Source organism: Ischnura elegans, chromosome 1, assembly GCF_921293095.1.
Source record: "Ischnura elegans chromosome 1, ioIscEleg1.1, whole genome shotgun sequence".
Classification (NCBI taxonomy): Eukaryota; Metazoa; Arthropoda; class Insecta; order Odonata; family Coenagrionidae; genus Ischnura; species Ischnura elegans.
This window is the reverse complement of record NC_060246.1, coordinates 78,998,509-79,023,405: the sequence shown is the minus strand read 5'-3', so window position 1 is coordinate 79,023,405 and position 24,897 is coordinate 78,998,509. Positions and strand designations below refer to the sequence as shown.

At 39.2% G+C, this 24,897-nt stretch overlaps 1 protein-coding gene across 3 annotated transcripts in view; it reads right to left on the bottom strand.

Annotated features, from left to right (window-relative positions):
- LOC124163974 overlaps nt 1–24,897 on the bottom strand; it is a 98,362-nt gene that overhangs the window by 52,401 nt on the left and 21,064 nt on the right. The window contains exon 2 of one of the 3 annotated variants that reach the window (XM_046541120.1): nt 15,713–15,785. The exons of 1 other annotated variant lie outside the window; for it this stretch is intronic. The gene's annotated coding sequence lies outside the window, so the exon portion shown is untranslated. The remainder of the gene's footprint in view (nt 1–15,712; nt 15,786–24,897) is intronic. One more of the 3 variants, XM_046541124.1, reaches the window with a different exon arrangement.

Sequence of the window (24,897 nt, the reverse complement as noted above, 5' to 3'; positions counted from 1 at the left end):
ACCGTTGAGGGTAAATAGTTAAAAATAACCGAATAATAGACGAGCAGATCACTGACCGACTCCCTTTGGCGCAATGAAGACCTTCCATGTGGAGCCACTCTCATTTGGCAATCGGCCCACCTAAAAATAATCAGCCTCCACATTTCCCTTCAATCTCGCGGAAAACTGAATTTAATCATATCCCCATCCCCTCCCTTCACAATGGCCTTTCCCACCGTCCATCACGAGGTTGTCAATAACGTGGACCACGCGGAAAAGCCGGGATGTAAACTGATTTGGCGCCCCATGCGGGCGATGCCTCAATAACGACCTTTACGTAACATTATTAATTCTTCCGGCCGGAGAGCGTCCACAACTCAACGTAACACACCGTTCGCATTTAGTTGTGCCCCTATTTAGACATAATAATTGACCAAATCTGGATTAACTCACACAAATAGTAGTTTTTCGCGTCAATTTGTTGGGGGCCAGGAACTACGTATAGTCCTGTAAAGCGATTGAACGAAAAGGATACCAACTAAGCACATTATGAGAGAGGTTTGAATTAAATAGCGAAAATTTATATTTCCAATAAATTGTAATTTTTACTTTCGGGTGACAAAAAAGGACAGTATATATATTTCACTTGGTGGATATTTATATCCTGTATTCACGAGAAAAAATCATCTGAGCAGGGTACAAGGTTATGTAATGTATCGAAGGTGGCTTTTGAGAACTATCAGAGAATACTAAAAGTGAACCATATGGTTCCAATGACACCCACAAGCTTTAATGATTAATAGGCGCAATGATGGCCAAATAAACTAAATTTATAAACTAAATAAAATAAACTTTATAAATGCCTCACAAACATGTCTCGTACCATATGATGGCAGGGACGAGTTCTACACATATTGAAGGCTATTGATATCTTATTTATGTAATTTGCCTGCAATGAACCTTCACTGTTTCCCATACCAATTTTCAAAACAGGAACTGCCTCGTGGCCCCACACATCAGTTAACAGCCTGAACTCCAAAACCGCTTGAACTCTGTAAAAGCCCTGGCGCCGGGGGAGGGGCGGACCGAATTGTGGCCCAATCAGGGCCAGGTAAAATAAAGACCTAAGTCAGGTAAATTCGTGCAACTTATGAAAAAGTAAATGTAAAATTCAGGAAAAAAGTATCACTAATACTTTAATTTTCATGGCGGCATTTTTTCAAAAAAAGGAAAAATCACCACCGCTATCGAAACGGTATAAACCCTTATTAACTCTAACACAGGCGAGGCTGTGCTTGCCACGAAATCCCTTTGTAATCCTCACTGGCCTCGTCATTAAAATTGATTTAAAATTAATCACTGCGGACTTAACTAAACGTATAAAAGAGAGTGTTTTTTGTTTTGTTTTGATTTTTTTGAGATCATAAAGACCTTTAAAGTCGGCGCGAAAATTTAACTTACTGTTGAGGAGCGATATTAAAGTTGGGCGTGTTAACCTAGCCGAAATAAGTGCGTGCGATTTTGTAGAACTAATTTGCAAAAATTGCCACTAATAATATTTTTCAAAGTAATCGCCATGGTATTTATCCTTTTCTGCCAGAGAAACAATAAATTCATTTACATGTTTATCATGGTACTTACATAACCACTCTTCACCATGCATGAGACGAAAGAAAGTTGAATTGTAAAGCGGTTATGGTATCTTACTGAACGGCAATAAAGCGTGACCTTCACCATAATCTCATTCATGATGTTTTAGTAGTTCACATGACTAGTCAACTATTTGACCCAATTATTCTATGTTTATTCTTGCAAAATGCCGGAATGAATGTACGATAGATGGTGATGACCTCAATAACTCCGCGTACGGAACAGCCACCAAGACCATGAATAATCAGTTGGTATACACTATATTGACGAAGTTGTCGCAATATTTAACTATCCACAACAAGAAGTTGAAGTAATGGAATGGAATTGAGCATCGCACTTCGTAATTTGAATATTGGTTTTAAGCAATAGCACTCTTTCGAGGGATTTGGATGTTCTAACCCCACCTCGGAGCCAAAATCTGCTTTCGATCGAGGCATCATGAAATTGAAGTTCAATCGAGGAATAAATCAAGGCCTTTCTAAAGCTAATCAGTAAAATGTATTCTATCGCTATATGCTGGATAACATTTATTGCTTAACATTATTTGGTTTTAATTAAATTTATTGTTTGATGATCATGATAGAAGAAGAATTTAATTCATTCTAGCTGTTACTGTATTTTTCTTGTCAATCCAGTCTTATAAAAGGTTCCACTTTCCACGAATTCTGTGCAATATTTGCTAAATATCAAAGTAAATTCTTCGAAAATCGTTTAAAAAATCCCCAAACTATTATTAGAATCGTGATCAACCTTCCGGTTGAATTCAATACGGGATATCGGAACAGGAAATTTGAAGCCGCATTCACCGATACTCTCACAAGATTTAAACCGTTAAGTCAACAGTATTTATATGCCCTATTTCGATAAATCATGAAAACTATTTTTTCCTTATATCTTCTACGCCAGCTTTAAAATAAACTTGATTCTGTTGCTTGCCTGTCATTATTAACTAGCTTACCTGTTTATCCTTTCCCGCTCCTTGAAATTATTTTGGTAAATACGCCACCGGAAGCCTAATAGGCGTATGGTGTCATCAGGCTTTCAGGAATCAAACCAGCATACCTTTACATACGACTTTGACTCGAACATGAAAATCCCAATTACTCTGGACTTAACCCGCGACCCCAGAAAAAACAGACTGTGCATTCTAACAACCATTCATAAGTCTTTCTGTCAATATCTCCACGCGCGGCAAATTTATTTTTGAACAAGCCCTTGAGTGTAAATTATCACTGATGAGATAGTAATCTCCGTTTTGGGGAGTGCGTGTCCATAGCCTCAGGTCGAAACCACAGCTTAATCCGAATAAGCACAGACTTCAGCAAGCCAGTGAAGAATTCAGAGGTTCGCATGAACGGCCAAGGGCTTGAATTCCTCTCTATTCTTGGTTGACCCGTTGGATTTTAGCCAATTATAGATCTATGAATGGCGTCACAAGGCGCTTGAATACGTTTCCTACACTACAATATGGATTATAATTGATGTGAGTGCCGACAGTAAAAATCTTTGGCGGCGGCGTCCGATCCCATTGGTTACTAACAAGTACTATGAATTAAGAAGTGCAAACTTCATACAAAACATGGAATACATATCCTAGTACCTACTGTGTATATTTTGAGAGATTCACTATTGTTTTTTCAGCAGAATAGGCGTTCGCGCCGCGGACTAGTTGTCAGTGTCTAACTCAAGTGGAAAAATGCAACAGTTAAAACAATAATTGAATCATTCCAAAATTAAAAATTAATAGTGTGCCATCGAAAACAAATTGGGAGATGAGTACCTGTGCATCCTAGGAAATTGATTTGGTTTTCCGGGTGAAATTTCCTTTGAAGTACCAAATCAAGATTAAGCACAAAGCACTTTCGTTCGAAACAACATTAAGACTTTCGGCCCAATTTGCTTCGGTTTCCGAAACGGTGAAATGTTAAACAGGCCAACCAAAACGACCTGTAAGAGCATTTACAAACCGGTGGACACAAGCTCAGCGTGCACGGCATAAACAAACAAGGGGATTCAGCAGAAAGAGCGCTTGTCAACACGGAGACCGGTCGACCTCCTCTTCTCGTAAGGAGTCCCGAGCGACGGCATTTCCTTATAGAAATCCCAAGAAAGACCTCTTCGCACACGGGCACTCGCAACGGCAGCGGCTACGCAAGTGCATTGCCTTTGCGGCCGTTGCGTAACTCGAAACCAAAATATTTTCCTCGCGACTTAGCCTTCGCCTTTGTTTACGGATGCGAGGTGAGCTTTGGGAGCGCGTTCATTCGGCTGTAATTTGAGATGTGCAAACGACGATGAAGCCCATCCAAGGTGGTTATTAACGACATGAGCGCGGGATGGATACAAACTTTCGATTTGCATAATACATCCAGTGTCCATCAAAAACACTAAGAGTGCATGCGCCGCAACATACACATTCGGATCCTCTCTTGATTCAGATTATCGGCGGGGGTGCCACCTCTTTCTCAGGTGCGCCTTCCAGTAGGATGTGAACACAGGTTTTAGATTTAGATCAGTCACCTGATAAAGTCGAATACTCGAATGCCACGAATTCAAGACTCGCCGTATAGATGCCGGTTCCAAAAGCGGCTCGACCGGCGGGATTACGGAATTCTCGATCTGTTGGTGCTAACCTCCATTCTCATTACTAATACATATAACTGATGGGACACTCAAATGGCACGAGTAATTGTTAAAGTAAATGGGAAGACAGATCGGACCCAGGCGATCGGAAAATCTCGAATCCCAATGACTGACATGATATGGAAGCTATAGACCATTCATACGAATTTAGTGTTCGACTATTCAAATTTTCATCATGTACAGGAAAAGCATACAAAAACAATGTTGAACCAACATAAATTGTCTGAAACATTAGGAAGAGCAATATTTTACCCTTGCTCGGAATGGCCACATTATTAACCACAATCTCAAGCCAAATCAGGTGCTCGACGAAACACATGGCGCAGGAAATGCTTGCATCCTATTTGAGTTCGCATTCAGGAGGGGACCTTCGGTAATTGATACAATGGGCATCGGTCCAGGTCTTCCCATGCGGTAATCCAGCGCTGATAACTTGGCAAAAACGAAATCTCAGAAGTAAAGAAATGCGTGCCATCTCCGATTCTGCTATGCACAATCGCTAGGGCTAAAACAAATTTTTATTATATTAGATTTATTCACTATATATTTACAAATATTTATTATATTACTTATAGTCATAAAAAATTCATCTCTCATTATTTGCCCACAAATTTAGTACGCGAATACTATCTTCTCTAAATTTATGCTAATGTCGTTGTTAACCGTATATTCTTTTTGTTAAGATAGCCATTTTATATTTAGTTTGACATAGCAACACTGTTTAATGCTGTGTGCGCAACAACTTCCTCTTATTTCATTTTTTCTATGCCAAGGAGAAGATGACCCAACTTAGGTCGTAAATCTCAAACAAATGATTGCTAGACTGCCAGAACACCATAAATAAAACAATTTTTAGCCATTCAGCCGTTCAAATAAATTATAAATGGCATCGTTTAATCCTTTCCACATTTTACCACACGTCAATTTATCAAGAATAAATCCATAAACGTTCAAGTAAAGGATTCGAGCGAAGGATAGGTCAGAAGAAGCGTAAGATAACACGAAATTTCATCAGGGAATACGATTCACATAAATATGATAAACCATTAATAATTCTCAAACGGTCTTTCAGCATAAAAGGTTCGAACGAAAACGAATAAGATCATGGACAAAGAAAGGGAAAGTGCATGAAGTAGCTATTTATTTGAAGTTCCAACCCGCGCTTGATATTACATCCACGCCTTGTTGACACCACTATAACAGTTTCTTAATGTACTTGGTGGACTCATTATAGCTTGACCAATTAGGCTGCCACTCACTGATGAGCATGCTTTCTCTACTCTTCGCCAAACGAACTTTCACTTAAAAAGTAATTCTGCACCCATGCTAATTTTTTTCACAGCCATACCACCTGGCTTTTTTTACATTCATGCCCTATAACTCCACCATTTAAGGCCAGAGCGATACAGCCACTCACGCCTTAAAAAATTATAATTTCATGTTCAAGTGGAGCCCAATTTCTAGTTGGATTATTTGAACCCAAGTCATCCTCGCAATACGATATCCACTGAACTCTCTTACGACGAGTAATATACACTGATTTTAGCAGTCTCTTCAAACTCATTCGGTGCTAAAATATATACATATCGTGCATTAATGAAGAAATACATATCAGTGCCACACTTACAGCAATTACTTATAATTACGTTAAGGTGCTAATAAGAGCGCATGAGTAGCTCTCATAAAGGAAAGACATTTGAGCAAGCGTAGCTGAGATTTTATGGAATTCCACTTGCATAGAATTCTATGAGATACGTGATTTCCAGCGTGACTTCTTACTACTTTTCCTTCCATAGCATTATTGATTTCCCAATTAACTTGACGGTAAGGAAACTCAATGCCGGCTGTAAAACTGAATCGTCAGTCAAGGAAAAATTAAGGCAATTCCAAAGAAAAAGTACGCAAAGCCTGGACCTCTTTCTTAACACTGAAAATTACACTGGCACTAAATTTTCTATTTCATAGATTCTGACAAAACCATACCATTTTTAAATCGCATCGGTATACAGAACCTTGGGATGAACGACCAAAAAGATAGCAGAGGTGAAAACGCGGCCAATCAAGCAGGCGTGGTTTTCCGTTTGGTTAAAATAGGACGCATACAATACCGAATCGAGCACTAAATCACTGACCGCTGCGCTCTTGGGGTTACTCGGTCGATCGCGAAACTTCTCCGAGACTGCAAGAAATTAGGGCGCAAAGGAAACGGGGGGAGGGGGGAGGATAGTGAAGTTATAAGCCGAAAGGGCCGGGTTCGATGAATATTGCCCAGCCCTTGGCCGTGGACTATTCCACCCCGGCTGATGACGTCTCTTCTCGGCCGAAACCTGGCAAGATGCCCAGTGGTTAGGTCCGCCGAGCGCTTCCGCGTGACGAAGGCGTGGGATGGCCGATTTGAGGTAAGGGGCGCGGCCGTCGATTCGTCCAAGGGGCCGCAGGGAGAACAAATGGACCGAGATGCGGCGAAGCAGGTGTTAGTGAAAGTGCCCGCCGCACCATCCTTCAGTCGCTTTAAGAGCCCTCCCCCGCATTGCCCCAAATTCAAGAGCTGCTTGCTGCGGATACGGTCCAATTTGCAGCCGATACAAACCAAACAATACGAGTAGAAGATCTTTCTCGGTTTATTTCGTATAATACCGCTATTTTGGAGTTTTGCATTCAAACCTGCAAGCTTCATCAGATTAGAATAAGGTTATTCAACACACTTCACACCACAGACGCTATATCAGGAAGGTCATGAGAGAAAATTGCCGTCTCCAAAGTTATTTTATTCCACACGGCATTTTTCAGGAAAATGATCATCACTCAAAACTCTATAGAACAAAAAAATATTTTTAAATTCTTTGACGAATTCATAGCCCAAAAACTTTTTTAATCCACAATAACAAACCTAATGTAAAAATGCCAATGAAAGTGGGACAACGGAATCCCTTAATCCTGAGTGGGATTTTCAGAGGGTAAAAACTTACTCTGAAGCCCACACCATAAGGTATAAGCTCACGTTATGCTACTGCCCCTGGCTGAATGAATTTTGCTTGCATTCAGGCGTAATTTTCTTGAAACAATTGCATCCAACGAGGAATACACCTTGAAATGGCATCATTCACATAATCCTGACAGGGCAATCACTCCAAATGGTTCATCTCGTTTCTTATCGTTGAAAAAGGGGACCAAAAACATTACCTCAATGTAATAGAAGCCAGGTCACTTCATAAGAATTTGCAATAGATTACAAAAATAATTTAACTTATCTTCAGAATGAAAGTTACAAATCGAAGTATTGCTGTGGAAATGCATTCGGAGTTCATAATTCATATTTATCATGAGTTTTACCTCAAGATTTTGGAAATCGCTGAAAATACTGGTGAAATGTAATAAAAATTGTGGCACAGAGTCAAATGATCAATAATAACCTATACGAAATGCTACCATGAGATTATATGTTAAGTGCAGGAGTGTACCCTGCCTGTCCACGCGAGAGTTTTCCCCAACATTCGAGCCTCAATAAACCGCTAATCCGAAATCAAGGCTACTATTCATGCACAGACACCAGTTTAACTCTCTTCAAGTATCATTTTCATATTGTGATAGAAAGACGAATAAATTACGGATGCTACCTTGATTTTTCTACAACTCCTTTCAGTCACTGATAAGTATGTGGTAGAAATTTTTATGTGATTAGAGTGCTTACGGGACATTATTGTCTGTCTGAGGGTTCAAATATATACACACATGAATACATAATAGTATATAACGAATGCAATATCACAATAAATGAAAATATATCAGGCGTCGAAATTCGATTATAACTAACTTGACGCTCGCTGGTACAATGTTTTTTAAGTCTCCGTTTCGTAATATAGAGGCATAATTTGATACTTCAAGAGCACACTACCGCATTACAATATTGCTGAGCGCGCAATGCTACCAAAATGACAAATGACAAGTAAGGTCAGCAGAACTGGTAGTAATGAATGACTGTGAATAGAAAAGTGTTGAAAGTTCTGCTATCACGTCGTGTAACCGTTTATGCCAACATTTACTAGTCTAGTTTCAACAAGCAAACAGGGGAAAGAGATTTTGAAACGTAGTAGAATATCATTACTCGTTGTTGAATCCAATGTAATCGCATATTCTAGTAGTTTTCTCATACTTGATTCGTTTTCTAGCACTAATAAGTCTCTTATCAATTAATTACTTGTTATGAATCAAGAGGTAGTATAAGAGTAATTAATAAAGATAATACAAAACCACTACAAATTCAAAAGATGGTTAAAAAACCATGCGGAATCTCAAAATAGTTTCCAAATTCTCCAAATCTAATGATTTACACTTCAAAAGATATATCTCTCCCAGCAGCGACTTCCACGGTGTATTCAAAGCGCCAAATTTCCCAGCGATAAATTTTAGACGAGGGAATTTTACCACGTGCAATGGATGGACATAGGTGGACTTGCGATATATTCGGGTGGGACTATCAATTTCCCACAAATGTTTCCCCGTTTTTACTCGATTCTACATAACAAAGCTTAGCACTCCAGTTTCCGAGGAGTATTCGGGGAAAAATTATCATAAGTTATAACACACTAGAGAGGTGGAATCTTCTAAACCATAACGATAACTTTTCGCGATTTTAGGGTGAAAACACAATTCATTATGATCTTAGTTGGCCAAAAGCTAGATCATTTACCTTTGATACAGATTTTCGCAAGGATTCAAGAGACAATATCGGAGAAATACTTGCAGTTCTTCGAGGACCCAACTTTCTACAAGAATATCGAGAGTTTTGCAAGCCCCCATATCAAACCTCGCCCGCTTTTCTTATCAATTTTCCCCAATATTTACCTTCTATCATTTTTCTCCGAAGCATCAAATAATCTATTTTTACACAAAAATTCGTTTTTTTTGCCCACCAACAGAGGGTTTTACTTGTTTATCCTGGAACTACCGAGTCCAGGTAAGGGCATTACATACCTTCCTCAATTTCTAATCGCTGGATTTGCACATAATCATTAACCTAAACATGCTCTACTTATCTATAAATCTTCATTCCATTTAATTTGAACCATATTCTCCCTGATGTTTTTCATCGAGAATACTCGTCCGCTGAAATTCTAGCTTTAAATGTTCAAATTTCTCGCCTAATACCTATACGTATAATTGAGATAAATTCATTCGAAACGTAAACTGACTTGGAAAAGCTAAAAATAAGATAAGGGTTAAATAACTTTCGAAAATGACGTGTAATCTCACCATCTCAAGTGCGAGTATTATCTCAGGCTTGATAGTGATTATTTCGAAGTACGCAGAATTTGGAGAGACCAAAAACAAATGCTGTCGAGTCGGCTTGTAAACATGTGCATTTTATAAAATTGAGTTATTCCGACGCAAAATCTATAACACATACCATAAAATAATAAAAGTGATATTCAGGAACATTTCAACTACAGAGATACATGATCCGAAATATAGGGAATTTAAAATTTCGAAAAAAATAATGCACAATAGATTACGCTAACCCTGACGACAAATAATGAAGTACATATAAAAAGGAAAGTGCTAATGTTAGTCGATGAAGCTATTTCAATTATTTTGGGTCACGGTTAACACGGTAAAAGCAATGTAGATTACTTTATTATATACATATACGTATTACAGTACCTTATAGCAGTATTAATTGGTATTAAGAGCAACAAATGATCCAAATAAATCTTTTAATAATAAAATATTATAAAAATATTTTCCCTATCAAATCCGTAATCACTTCCAAAAAATAGAGACACTTAATTGTTTGCGTCGTTGAGCGCAGTAGATAAATAACTGCTGGACGAAATAAATCCGTACTCTTAAAAAAAGAGGCCAACTGAACTCAATACAGCAGAACAGCAAAACAGCAAACTGAAAAAATCCATAATGGTTACCTTTAAATCATACCATTGAACTCTCTCAAGTGACCTGAATCAGTGTACTCGAAGCGACAACTCTCAATGGGAAGCAAGGATTCACCGCCTCGAACCGATACATTGCGGGCTCCATACAGTGTGTCTGTCGTCGTCAGCGTGAATCCGACACAAGCTAAGCCCAACGCACGGGGGCGGCGCGGCGGCGGCGACGATTGAAATCGTGGTTCCCGTTACACAACGACCGGCGAGTGATTCATCCGTTCACGCACCGCAGGCGACGAGTTAGTGACTTGAGTGGGAGGGTTATTAAGGGAGGGGGGACAGGACAACGCCATCAGCTCACTTCCCGACCCCCATTAAGGGAAACCGTAGAGAGAGAGATGAATTGGAAACCGCACGGAATAGGCTAGGTCGACGAGCGAATTTGGACGTTACATCGAGATTCAACGCTGAAGTCAATCAAGAAGCTCAGATGCTGGTCGTAAGATCGAACGATATTGATTGATTGCCGATGGTCAGCGATGGCCTTTGATTTTCTACGGTCACAGATCATCAAGTCCGTAGCTTGTAAATTTTTTTTGGGAGTGTGGGGGAGTCATTTGGATTGGGCTGTATTGCGAGGAGAGGTATTGTGGAGGGGGCTCATGATAATTAGATCGAATATGAAATTTACAACATCAACATTTATTACTACATAAAATGAAATTTGCATTATGAGGTCTATAAAAGACGGCTCTCACACCACATTTCGAACTGATGCTTTTATAAGGAAAGTTTGCATTAAATTCTACGTACTACCTGTCAACACACAAAACATTTTGTCAAATGTATCCAAATATTTATAGCAGAGCCATATACTTTCCCTCACAACTTTCACTGAAACTAATGCTAAGGATCAGTCAGGGTAAATCAGTCACTCACTCCGTGATTCAATCGAAAGTTTGATTTGGGAAGGAAGCGAGGGGATAAAGTTCATTAGCCTCAGGCGTGTACATTTCACACATTGTGGTAGTGCTACTTCGCTTTCCCTCGGCCACCTGGCACTTCCAGTATTTTATCTTGGGATGTCCGAAGGCGTCCTCCGGGATTTGAACCTCGATCAGCAGCCAAGCGCTCTACCCACTAGGATACCGCGTTCCACCATGAAGTATATATCAGTTTCGAATGAAAATACTCGATATTTTGTTACTTAATCCTTGCCTTCAACAGAAGTAATTGTCCAAAAATCTGTCAGCAACGGCATTCGTTAATCCTATTGCAATTACTACTAGGGAATTGACCCAGTGCCATACACAAATTCTTAGAAAAGCAACACTGACTACCATTTTCTACAGAGGAAATTGTACGGGTCATTCCGCGCCAAAATTATTTATTCAGATTAATATCCAACCGTAACCTATTTCCTACACAGTTAATTACAAAAGAGCCAACTCTGCGGGAACAACGACTATTTCCGTACAATTCCTAACGTCTCACAAAGTGTTTTTTATAATACATTTTCTCCGACAACAGCATCAATGTGAAGAGCATCAATGCGGCCTTTAACGACGGAGAATAGTCAACAGTTAACATTTCCCTGAATTTTCCAGCAGGGTCGGTTAAAAGTAGGCAAGAGATAGACCGTTGACATATATCTGTCATACATTAAAACTTCACAAAAATGAACCACCCACCATCAAAACCGTAAACCATGGCGGAGTATGATCGCATCATCGAACGCACCCATGGGCCTCCCGCACGAACGAACACCTTTCAATTCCACATGGGAGAAGCCACTTTTCGTGTCCATTGACCCCCTACGGGATGCGTGTATGGCTGCCGGCGAATGAGCGGACAGGCCTACTATCGATCATCACAAACAAAAAGCCCTGCCTGGGATCTCGCTGTGTTCTGAGAAAAGGCTGAGGGAACGTGGTGCCTTCTAGCATTCAGCATCTAAATCAATCCAGAAAGATTAATGCTGCGAAGCCTCGGAGAGAAGATTTTAACACTGCAATTTTTTTTATTTATAAATTTCCCCTTAATACTCAAAAATAGTTTCCCAGGGATTAATAAACAACGATATATTTTCTGAGAAGTGCAATTCATGCGGGATTTGGATTTTATAAGGAAATAATGAGGAAATTAAGAAACTCGCCGATAAGAGGAGGGATTTCAAGAAATCATCCGAGGGAATGAGAAGAGATAAAATTTATTAAATACCAGGAAAAAGCTATTTTCCACGCCGCAGAAATTGCAAGAAACGTATAAAATAGATAAATGCAATTGAAAAAAAAATCGGGCGGGAATATAAACTTATGGTGTAAATCGGCTGTTAAATGTGTGTTATGCACCCACCGTTCGGGGACTCAATTTTATCAAGTATTTCTTCCGTTATAAGGAAATATTGTTTTTTCAATGTTCAGATATTTTTCTTCAATATACCGGTAAACAGAAATAAAACAACTTTATAAATAAAATAAACATCACTGACTTTGGTCTTTATGAAGCGGAAGAACTCGGTCTTAAAGTAGAATATCAACATAATTAATTAATAAAGTAGAATATCAACATTACAACAAATAAATTTTAATACCAAACATTTTCCAGCGATTAGAGAGCTTCAAATGTTCCTGTACATATCTCGTTGAGATTATGCTTCCTCAAGTAAAGAAGGATGCAGGTCAAATATTTCGGTGGGTGGAATATTTTTACCATTTTTAGAATTAATATGTACCAACGTTCTGTTACTGCTTTTTTTGCTGCATTAGAGGTAGGTGTAGATGTTTTGGCTGATTTGAAGGATATGTCCATTAGCATTCCTTTTATGAAGTAGGAAGAAGTTACTATGGTGTACTGCACGAAAAAGATAATTCATATAACTGGTAACATCACGTGGCCTGAATTTTAATCTATATGAGTCCAAATTTATCACTGTAAATAATAATCAAATATAATCACCCATAATGTTCCTCAGGGTTTCATTTCCGTCAAAAGGAAAAATAAGATCCGATACATGGATAACCCCCTTAATTTGGTACCTCACAGTTACGGGATACAAGAAGCGATCAAAGAGCAGTGCAACATTCAACTCTGCAAAGAAGAAATATTTCAATTAAGTATACCGGGACTATTCACGGTGATAACTTTACGGGAGTCATCCGCAATGCACAAATTTTCACAGGGGAAAATGACGCCTCGGTAGCTTAACTGGCTAAAGCACTCGGCCGGAAATCGAGGGATTCGGGTTCGAATCCCAATCAAGGCGAATGATTTATTACTATGTGGATTTTTCGCACAAGAAAGATTGCTCTAAGTACCACAAAAAAAACCTGTGGCTTTACTTAACGGTAGCTCACTTTCTCTTCTTTTAAATGAATTTGTAAAGGATTTAGCAAATGATTATTTACATGTTAATAGAAAAATATATACAGGATATCATGATAGCATATTTTTATTTCCACCAGACATCAAAGTAATCATTGATGCCTAAAAAAGACAACGTAGTTATTTCAACATAAAAACAAGGGGTATTATGATTGCTATGGTATAGATCGCAAAAATTATCAAAAGTCAGCCGAGCCTTCGAACTTCATTTCATTTAGAATGTGAATACAACCCTGCCAAAAGTGTGTAGTCCCGCCACTAGGCGTGAATTCGCCGCAGTATTATTTGAGCACGCTAAAGAAACAACGCCCAACCAGGTGGGCCTCACCTCCGCAACTATACATATATGAAGACACCGTGGCGCACGCAATCACCCGCGTGCTGACGTCACTCGCCGCTTCTAGAAAAACTGATATTTGAATGAGGAGTGAATTAGTTACATGCTGCGCGGGCCACAAAGGAGACACGCACGACTGGCGCAGTGGCTCTCGACAATGCAGCCATGTTCCACAAACACGACGATCATCCCGCGCGCACACAATGGCGAAGATTCTCGTAAAAAGCGGACTTCTGAACACTCAAAGCGACGAGAATCCCGCTTGCTCCTGCGTCACCACGCGACACGAACGCGCACACGCCTACGCAAACATATTCCGTGGGCGGAGGTTAGCACGGTAAATGGACAAACTGATATAATCCCGGGTGAAAATCTCAGGTGAAAGCGGAAAGTGATACTGTCAAAACAAGATAAAGCGTATCCTTAGCAAAGATTGGCGCAGTACTTACGTAGATACTGAGAGAAGTCCCAACGTCGACGTTTGAAACATTAAAAAAAATGAAATAAAATCCTGATTATAAAACGCGGTAGTCAGTGAAGATGCTAGGCGGAATTCAAACATTATAACGGCAGTGAAAAATCACAGACGATAGCCAGAGATGGTATAAATTGGTTGCGTTTAAGCTACTGAATTAGGTGGAACCAACTAAATTATTTTCATTTCACCACACTGCACACAAATGTCGATTGTTATGGCATAAAGAAATCTTTCGCTGCCAGATCGAAGGAGTAGATAATCGATACCTTAGTTCGTTCGATCCGCAGTGTAGGCTGGGAAAAGAGAAACTCGGCGTCGGAGTAAATCTTCTCATAACGGGAACTCCAAATGGAATAAGACTTAGCGTCCAATGCGACAGATTCTGTACATTTAGGTGGGCTGAAAAATGACTTTCCTAGATCAAAATTTCCATCCGCGGGAAAGATGCCATGGTTACAGATCCTATTTTTTTTCAAAATCGGATATTCTTAACTACTGCCACCAGAGCCCTAAAGTTTAAGGTTTTGCGAATATCCAGGCTGGATATAAATACAGACACCTATGGAGAATAAACCACGACAACTAAGTTCGTTTCACCAATTACCAATGATTAATATAGCATTCAAGATTATATTGACGAAGCTTTAAGATTACCTATAGAAGTTTATATGGTCGTGAAATAAATTTATGAACTTGAAGTAACCTACACTTGGCACGAAGCAAGGATTAGGATTACACTGAAATACCTCTGCCCCCGCGAGGATTTGAGCGGAATCCTCGTATTAGGAAGACGATCCTGGAGCCACTATATATATCAACCCGAATCTCTCAAAGGAAATGAGGATATTTTTCCTATTCATGTGAACAAATAGTCCTCCAATGTTAATTGAATCGCTAATTTCAATGTTTTAATGATAATCCAGAAAACATACACCATGAACACAAATGAACATCCTAGGAAGTGAACTCCATCTAAGGAGAGAAAATATCAAACGATCATCAATAAATCAACCAACAACGATAATATAGCAGCTCATACTTATCACACTATTCGGACATATCGGTGAGCTGACGTGTTTCAAGCAAGTCTCACGTTTGCACGACTGAAATACCTCAGAGCTGTAAAGACACGCTTGACAAAGATCATCCACGAATATCGGGAAATATTCGCACGAGTTACAAACAGAATCGATTTCTCAAGAGTGGAAGGAGTTCCTAGTCAAAATTGCGCTGATAAATACAATTCGCCTAGAATCGTTAATACTTTCCCGCTGAGACACTCACAATCTTCGTAACTGAAAAATTTCACGGAAAAAAGTTCATACACTCTATAGTGTTAAGAGTAAGTAAGCTCACCTTACTGGTAACTCAGGTGCAACCTCAAACGTGCGCGGTTGGTGACTCCACCAGACTCCACACCTGGAACGCACTGTAAATAATAGAAATGTCATACCGTCAGTCTCAATTTCGCGGGACGTATAGTACATTCCATCACGATGAAACAGAGTAAGCACAACAAATGACATAAATTAAATTTATAGAATTGAATAACTTCATCTACATCTATATAATACCCTGCGAGCCACCTCTAGGGTGTTTGGCAGGGGGTGATCAATCACCAGCATGCAGCATGCAATTGGACTTCCACAAGCACACCACACCCCCACAAGCATTTAATGTTATCGAGGCTGGTACTTAGTTTATTATAGAAAATTATCACCGCTTTCAAGTTTTTAGGACTCTTCCAGGGAGCCGTATTGGTTAATCTGTGGATGCCGGCAAGCACCGATTAATGCCTATATATAAATAGCGCTCGCCTCATTCCGGCATTCGGTCATCTCATCAACTAGCCATGTTTCCTTTCTCCTGATTCCCTCTATACCTTAATGTCTCTCCACTTCCTCAAATAGGAGAGGGATTATCTCATATCTTAATTCAATTATCAAAATATTGTACCGTACTTTCTATCTGACTTATACGGAGATTATGTAGAAAAGCAACTGTTTCCATAAAGTTGTAGCGTTGAACTCCGTACCCCTGTGTTATTGAACGGGATGATGTATATTTTCTTTCCGAGGATATAAAAAATCAGGTTTAAATAATGGCTACGAATAGATGAAGAAAGCACTCACAGGCGAATGTGCTACGAGCAAGGCAGGCTAATATAAGAGCGCCAACGATTGACTTATCTGGACACCTGATGCCTCCGAAAGAATTATTTTGCAAATAAACATCAAATTGGTAACGATATTTTTTAAATCCAAACTTAAATGAGAGAAGAGCGATTAAAACACGGCATTTTTTAGCCTTACGTTATATTATCCTTACTAGTTGACCTTGTTATGAATCAAAATGTTGAAAGAGGAAGTATGTTGGAAAACACTATGATTTGAGGCGTGGTCAGAGTTACTGAGGGGCATTCGCATGAGATGAGCGGCTTCACGTGGAGGCTTGCTTGCTAGATACGGCTACACGGTAAACACAGATAATGCTAACCCAACAACGGATGGAAGGGTATGGGTGTGTCGCCAAGATTGGGAAGCAAGCGTGTTGCTCCGCTGAGACCAAACCTCTCGGAGAGCCAAATGAACTTGAAAATCGAATGTGCAAATTACAACCTACCCCTTAACAATCAAATGCAAGATGAGCGGACGGTTAACAGCGTTAAATTAGAGAGTGAAACCTCCCAACTTAACGCATTTGCTCATGGAGCAGTATTTTCTTAATAAACAAAGAATTTCTTATGCCTAATAGCGACAAGCTTCTTGGTGACTTTATTGCACAATAAACAATGTGCACAGCCGATTTTTTTTCAAACAATGGCAGCACTTGTACCACGATATTGCTGCTAATAACATGACAATTACATATTTTTAGAAAAATTCATCCTTTCTAGCGGAAAATGTTGTTAATACTTCTGTCACAGCTGAGGAAGGTATTCTAGATACGGGATTCTGAAGAATATTTAAAAATTAAACACGGATTCACACTTGGATTCTACTTGTATATAGAAACCTAATGAGTAATACATTCCATTGGAATTCATCCGAATTACAAATTCACTCCTATGTCAATGTTTTGGATCCAAAACGTTGGTCACAACAAGAATATCAGCAAGGGGATGATTCAGACGCTGTCCATGGTTCAGCTCTAATTAGTGATAATCGCGGACTCATAACAACAAGTTCTTCGTATCGTCAAAACTTAAGTCACTGAACTATGCTGGAATCTGATATGCAAACAAAAACAATGAAAGCAATTTAGGAAACCAAAGAAACAACCCCGATTTACAGAGGGAGCCCAGTACGGCAAGGCTTGGGTAAACAGAGGAAGCTCGTGGACAACAGGAAAGCATGAATGAATGACTTTCAATGCTTTTCAATTTTATCTCATCTATTCACCATGCGAGGCGTTGTCCCAAGGCCGCGTGCGCTGACGTGAATTAAGAGAATTATCAGTGCTGGCATCAAAATAAAGTAACCCGAAGAGTTATGATAGTGTGCCCAATAATATATGGTGTGAGTCGAATGTATGATTGCAAATATGTCTCAAATAAGTATTATTACTAAACCTGTGAAACTTCCATACGAATACTTAGAATACATAGGATATTTTCCAAAAAGAGTTCGAATAAATTTCCATCAAGATGCAAAGGCTTTAATTTTGAGTTTTTTTACGCATAATTCATTCATATATACATATTGACGTATACTATACATATGCAAGTGATTAGGATTTTTCCATAAAATTCGTGGTACACTTAAAGCAATACAGAGACATTCGATTAGATTGGAGATCTATGAAACTAATGTACGTTATTGATAAGAAAATGGATATATGGCATTCAAATCAGCATACATTCTTTACAATTCAAATGAACAAGAAAAAAGAAATCTTAAATTCTTGAGGTTATGATGTTAGCCATCATTGCTGCTTTAATCTGTAACAAGTAATAAATCATTTCAAGCCACGAAAATGTTCAAATATTTTAAAATTAATGTTCAATTTTAGCCAGATTGTGATTACGGCAAAATAAAGCATAGAATGCAAGTAAATCCAAGGTATTGCCTTCGAAAACGGAATCCGCCCCTCATCTCCCCTTAAATATAATCGTTTTCACAGTCAGTTATTCAAGCTAAATGATCTCATACGCACAAGGATATTTTTAATGGCCGATATTAAACGCTTTCTCTGAAGGAAAAGCACAACATAGTAGCTTTTCCGTGATTAATAAATAGAATATGACTAGTGGAACGTAGAGCATACCACAGGGAAAATGAAACGTTAGAGGACAGTTAGTTGTTACCTGTCAATCAAAATTCATTTTTGGCGAATAAATTAGCGAACACAAAATCTATACCGAAAGCCAATCTTCATTGGTATATACTACTCGACTGTCACGAAAATGATTCAGATTCGCATATTCAAAAGTCTATGTACCAATAGTAGACAATATATCTGAGAAAACCGAAGGCATTCTACCACGACTCGCTTTGGTTTCATGCTTGAAAAAATTGCGCCGGCATGGCATTAAGAACATAGAAGCTAAAATTACGCTATGCGACCAATCAAGCAGAATCATTAGAAGGTAATCTGGTTCAGAATTGCACCACGGCAGGCTGTGAAAATACGCGTCATGGCGGCAATGGAATACTTAAGCGGTGCGATTGGATGACCAATATAAAAACTAAGCACGCATGTAATGTATTTAAATCAGTAAATTCAAAATTACGTAAAAAAGGTCACAAAATATGTCGGAAATTGAGGGTTACCGGCCAGTCCGCAAATAAGTCCCTAAATAAGAGTACTACGCAAAATCAACGAGGACTCCTCGATTTTATAACAAAAAACAGCTGGGAAAACCAGCCACACTGCTCACAAGTGGAATAAAAAACACCGAAATACTACATAAGGACATTCCAGAAAGAAGAAGGCAACATTTCAGTGTCTTCTTTTCTGTAGAACAGGAGTGGGAGCTCAGAGAAGGACATGATACTTTCTGGAGTGGGCTGTGATTGAATCGTAAAAGCTCTTGTATGCGCCGGAAGCAGTATAAAACACGTTTTGGTTCGACTTCCCATACTGGGATTCTTCTTCGTGGAATCAAAAAAATTAATCACAGGCATATGTGTCATGAATTTAACAATAAAAATTGAATACCACGACAACAGACAAAGACCCACCCAGTAAAATGACTGCCACCAACTAAAGAAATACGGAAAAGATTTTTTTTTATTTTGTCGCAAAAAATTGACAACTTTGACGGAAAATTGATCGTAACTTGGTGCACTTCTCCAGTGTCTGACGCATTTATGGTTTTACCTCCCCGTATTAGGCCAGCATTGTAATTATTTTAAAATGCGATTACTTTCCTCGACAAGCGAATACCGATTAAAAAATATTTTTTATGTGGGCACGTTAGAAAGCAAGAAGTGCATTTTAAGAGGTTTTAGCAGGTTCCCAATCTCCATGCATAAAATCACAACGAAGGAGAAGGATGACGAAATCAGATTTACACTGCACTTTCCTCGTGCGTCTCAAAATGCAGGGAATATAATTTCATACAAAAACAAGTAGCAGTGACAATACAGAATTTGAGTGTACTAAGAATAGGTGAATGATAATTTTGTATACCAAATCCGCTTTCATGCCTCACAATTTGATAAGAATCTCGATGCAAACTCTCAATCGTCATATGACGCACTTGCCGCACTCAAGGAATGAATGGAACTCGGTATCTTTCTTACATCATATCACGAAAAAAGATATTCTAAAAATCACGTGTACAGTCGGGAAAGGGGATAAACACATTTTTTGCATAATTCACGAGCAGACAAGGAAAGAGCATCCATCATTGCAAATTGAAGATATCATATGGAAAAAAACTACTTCACAATTTCCTATGCTAAAATATGCGATGCATGAAGCATACTTGCATCTTGAGACTGAGTCAGAGTATCCGTCACCCTTCACATAATTTCGTATATAATTACCCATTATTGGACGACCTCAGAGATACCCCTGCCAAGGATTATATTTTCCCAAGAATTATTCGTGAAGGACGGGGAAATTTTCGAGCTCAACGTCACATCAAACCATCAATGCCGTCTCTTGTCACAAGGCAAACGTCCATGGAATCGTCTCAACAATTCTATAGGAGTATAACTCATTACGTTTGCGGATGAGGAATAGCTTCCATTTTCAGTACAGTGAACAGCTATTGGCACCGTTGTTGTTTGTTTGTTTCGATATGAGTTACCTGCAATGATGGAATTAAAGCCATCAGCAGTATTCAAACACGCTTAGCTATTTCAGGAACATACATAAAAACTTCAAATACCATTAGTAATTATAATGAAGAAAGTAAAAATAATATCTGACAATTAATAGGATTCCTTAAACATGAGATCCTTATATTTTAATAGAAATGAAATTGGACATTGCAATATTTCCACTGAGTTTTATTTCGATACGTACGCGTTTCGTTGTTACCAACAGCATTATTTAAATAAAGCTGTTTTTATTTATTCGCAAACCATTGTTCCTAAGTCCGTTTTTATAAGTAAAAAATTAAATGTAGTCAAGGTCAACTTATTTGATTAATGTAATGCGAATATGATTCACAATTTGACTACGAAAATTCGCAAACTATTGTTCCTAAGTCCGTTTTTATAAGTAAAAAATAAAATGTAGTTAAGGTCAACTTATTTGATTAATGTAATGCGAATATGTTTCACAATTTGACTACGAAAATGCAAAGTAATATGCTTCTTTACAGCAAATGTAGAGACATTGGCTGTAAAGAAGCATATATTGAAAATGACATCATGACTAAGCAGCACACGTGGCCTACAGTGTGTAGAGGTTGCCCCTGGCCAAGATACACCGCAAGATTTTTCTTTTATTTGCCAAGAATCAAAAAAATTATTGAGTCAACATAAATGTTTACATTAAATGTCAGAAACATTACACTTGAAAAGTAGCTCCTCCTGAGATTTTGTAACCAAAACCAGACTACATAATGAAGCGCGATGACTGCTCATTCCACATGTTTATTCACTTATCCTGTGTTCGAAACATGGAAAAATTGGAAAATATATCTATTTTTCCTCAGACTGCAAAGCAACAGATAGTTCAATTAGAAGTAATATCGCAGCGCGGGTAAAATATAGTAGCGAACGGCCCACCCAATATTGAAACAGCAACCAGAAACGCGATGCACAGGCCAATGGTGATTAAGGGTATGCCTACTAATGGGATAAAACCGGGGCACTTAGGATGCATTGGGTTCATTATACCTCAGATTCTTCCCATGCATGCTTGAGTTCCTGGCATTCTTTCAGTATTCCGGCATAAAAACAGGCCGTGAGAACGGCAAATTGAATTCGCTGCAAACGGAATATGAATACGCGGGCGATAGACATCGAGAGCAGCGGGGCAAAGCCAGAGAAACGAGCAACGTTTCCCTCGCGAGACCTAATCTGGAACACACGACCATTAAATGGCATGCGATTATCAGAGAGAGCGCGGCCTCCGTGAAAAGCAGCATGGGACTTAAAATAGCGACTGGATTATTCGCTTTTATCGGAATTCAATTACGACGAAGAACGGAACTTTGGATTTGGATACGGAGAGTTTAGTTGATCATGGAAACTCACGAGGAATTAAAATTAAATCACAGCAAGTCTCCTTTAAGAACTTATCATAGCCTTCGCGGTTGGCCAACTTTTGAAGAAAATGGAATACTGCGCGCTTGGTTGGAGCTAACCACAGCCACATAGAGGTATGTGCAGTGGCGCAACCTTAATGAGTGTGACCAACATTCATAAATAGTAGGATGACTTAAAAATATCTCATTCCACGAAATACGTCATCTGGTTGAATATTTACCAGATACTCGTTTTTTTATGATTTCCGGCATCATAGAAGGAATTTTATGAACAAGTGGATTAAATGCAGTGGCGGAAGTCGGGCGAAAAATAAAAGATAGCAACAAATAATATCTGTTAAAAAAGTAAGAGCCAAGAGATGAACGATTCACATAAAATATAATGCATGTTGCTACTTTCGGTAACAATCCGTGCCTCTGAAAATAAATCAAATCGCATTCAAAATTCGAAATTGAGCAACGGGTGCGTGATATATTTCGCCCACATACAACATACAAGTAGATATACTGCGATACTGAAAATACATAAATTATTCTCTGCCTAAAATTCCAATATAAGCTACAATTTATAATTATTTTAATAAATTTTTATGAGACAAAATAGAAAAATCACAAGAATAACGAAGGGAGGCCTTTATTGACCCAGAATAAATACCATAACTACATGTAATCCGTAGGATTATGCCGATTATACCGCATTCAATTGTACCGAAAAAAATTGCTGAGTACCTATTAATGGATCAAGAAACCAGCAGGCTAAATAATGATGAAAATAAAGGTCAGAATGTAGACGACGTTGATAGAGTAAGCGCGTGACCACAAGAGCGGTTGATTACCGAAGAGAACGGGTTCGCTGGGCAAGGATTAATGTAAACCAACCTGGCAGTCAATCGTTTCTGGCGAAATCTAAAGGCATTGTTATCTTTCACCCTCGCCACCTGAATACCGCTGAAATTCATCGAAAAGTCATCTGACCACCTTAACCCCACTATTACACGTCTTCAATCAATCAAATCGACCATAAACGCCTGGATTACGACATCACCGAGAAAGGCCAAGAAAGGAGCCCCTGTGGTCAGCGAAAACAAATAAGAAAGAGTTGGGGGGAAATCCGTACGTCGCGCCGCGGCCTTTGAGCAATACCAACAAAGTGGACTGCATAGAGGAGGCACCAGTCCGTCCCGCTTTAACTCGATTTATTTAGCCGTTTTGATTGCATTAAATCGGCTCTCAAAAATATCGCGACGGAGAGGTGATAGCGATCCATATATTCTCAATATTTACAATGGACATAGCAGTCACAGCCGAGACAGAGAAGGCTTTCAAGAAGAATTTGACAACTATGGAAAGGACAATGGCCAGATATCAGCTGAAAATCAACCAAAAGAAGACTAAGATATTAGTTCGCAGCAAAAGAGAAGAGGCTAAGACATGGGCGTACCCACCGAGGGGAAGGGGGGCAGCTGCCCCCCCAGTAGCAAAAATTGCAAAGGTCTTTAAGAAAAATCAGTACTGAATTGACACGAATTTATTCAACAAATTTTCTTCAAGCCCACGAAAATGATGTGTATTAGTAAAAGATATGTAACTAAAATAAAACTATTTTTTTCCAGGAAATAATCTCATAAACTAATGTCACAACTTGACTTGCTCTCCCCCTAGACCATATCTTGCCCCCCATAGTCCTGGGTACGCCCTTGGGGTACAAAGATTAACCTAGGAAAGCATAAGCTTAAAGAGGTGAAAGAGTTTTCTTACCTGAGAAGCCGAATTACCAAAGATGGACGAAGCAAGAAAGAAATAGTAGAATAGCGCATGCGAAGAGAGCTTTCTACGAAAAGAAGAATCTTCTTACAGCTGAGAATACAAGTATAAAAGTAAGGAAACAATTCATCAGATGCTACATATGGATTATGTTTCTCGAGGGAAGCGAGGGTTGGACGTTGACAGCAGTAGATAAGTCAGGAGTGGAAGCATTCGACATGTGGTGCTACCGAAGGATGATGAAGATAAAATGGATTGACCGTATTAGTAACTAGGAAGTGCTAAGAAGAGTGGGAGATAAGAGATGCCTCCTAAAAACCTTAAACAGGAGACGGGAAAACTTAGTTGGCCACATTTTGAGTCACGATGGCCTGATGAAGACTATCGTTGAAGGACAAGTGGAAGGGGAAAACGGCAAGGGACGGCCCAGAATGACTTACATAGGACAGGTTATAAAGGAGGTAAAAGAGAAGAAATACGTCGCTATGGAAAGATTAGCGGATACGAGAGAAAAATGGAGAGCTGCGTCAAACCCATAGAGGTTCCTGTATGGTCAAACCAATCTTAGGATTGTTGGCTAATGATGATGATGATTTACAATAGAATAGAATTTGTGAATTTGATAGATTTCGGTTAAAATCCCCAATTATAACATTTTTCTTCGGGAAATTCGGGTCACTCTGCCCATCAGCAACGCAGGTGGTGACGTAAGTAAGCCCATTGAAATGCACGGTGGGTGAAGCACATCTAGGGGCAGACTAGAGAATCCTCCACTGTAACATTCTTGAATGTGACGCGCGTGGCGCGGGTCGGATGCATGGCAAGGACGACTACGACAAGGAAAGAGGGAGCTAGGGAGGAGCGGAGCTGGGAAACGTGCCCATCCTCCAGCAATCCTCCAGCAGATAAATTTGGACCGCAGAGGAAATTGCAACCGCGTTCGGCGCAATTTTTAGTCGTACAGGGAAAACAAGGAAGGGAACCACGTGGCATGAACGAGGCAAGCGTGACGCATTGATTGGTACAGCCTATCTAATAAGGGTTGGAATGCGAATATGGAAAAAAAACTCAGAAAGGCTAGAAAAATGGACATAATTTTAGGCTCAAT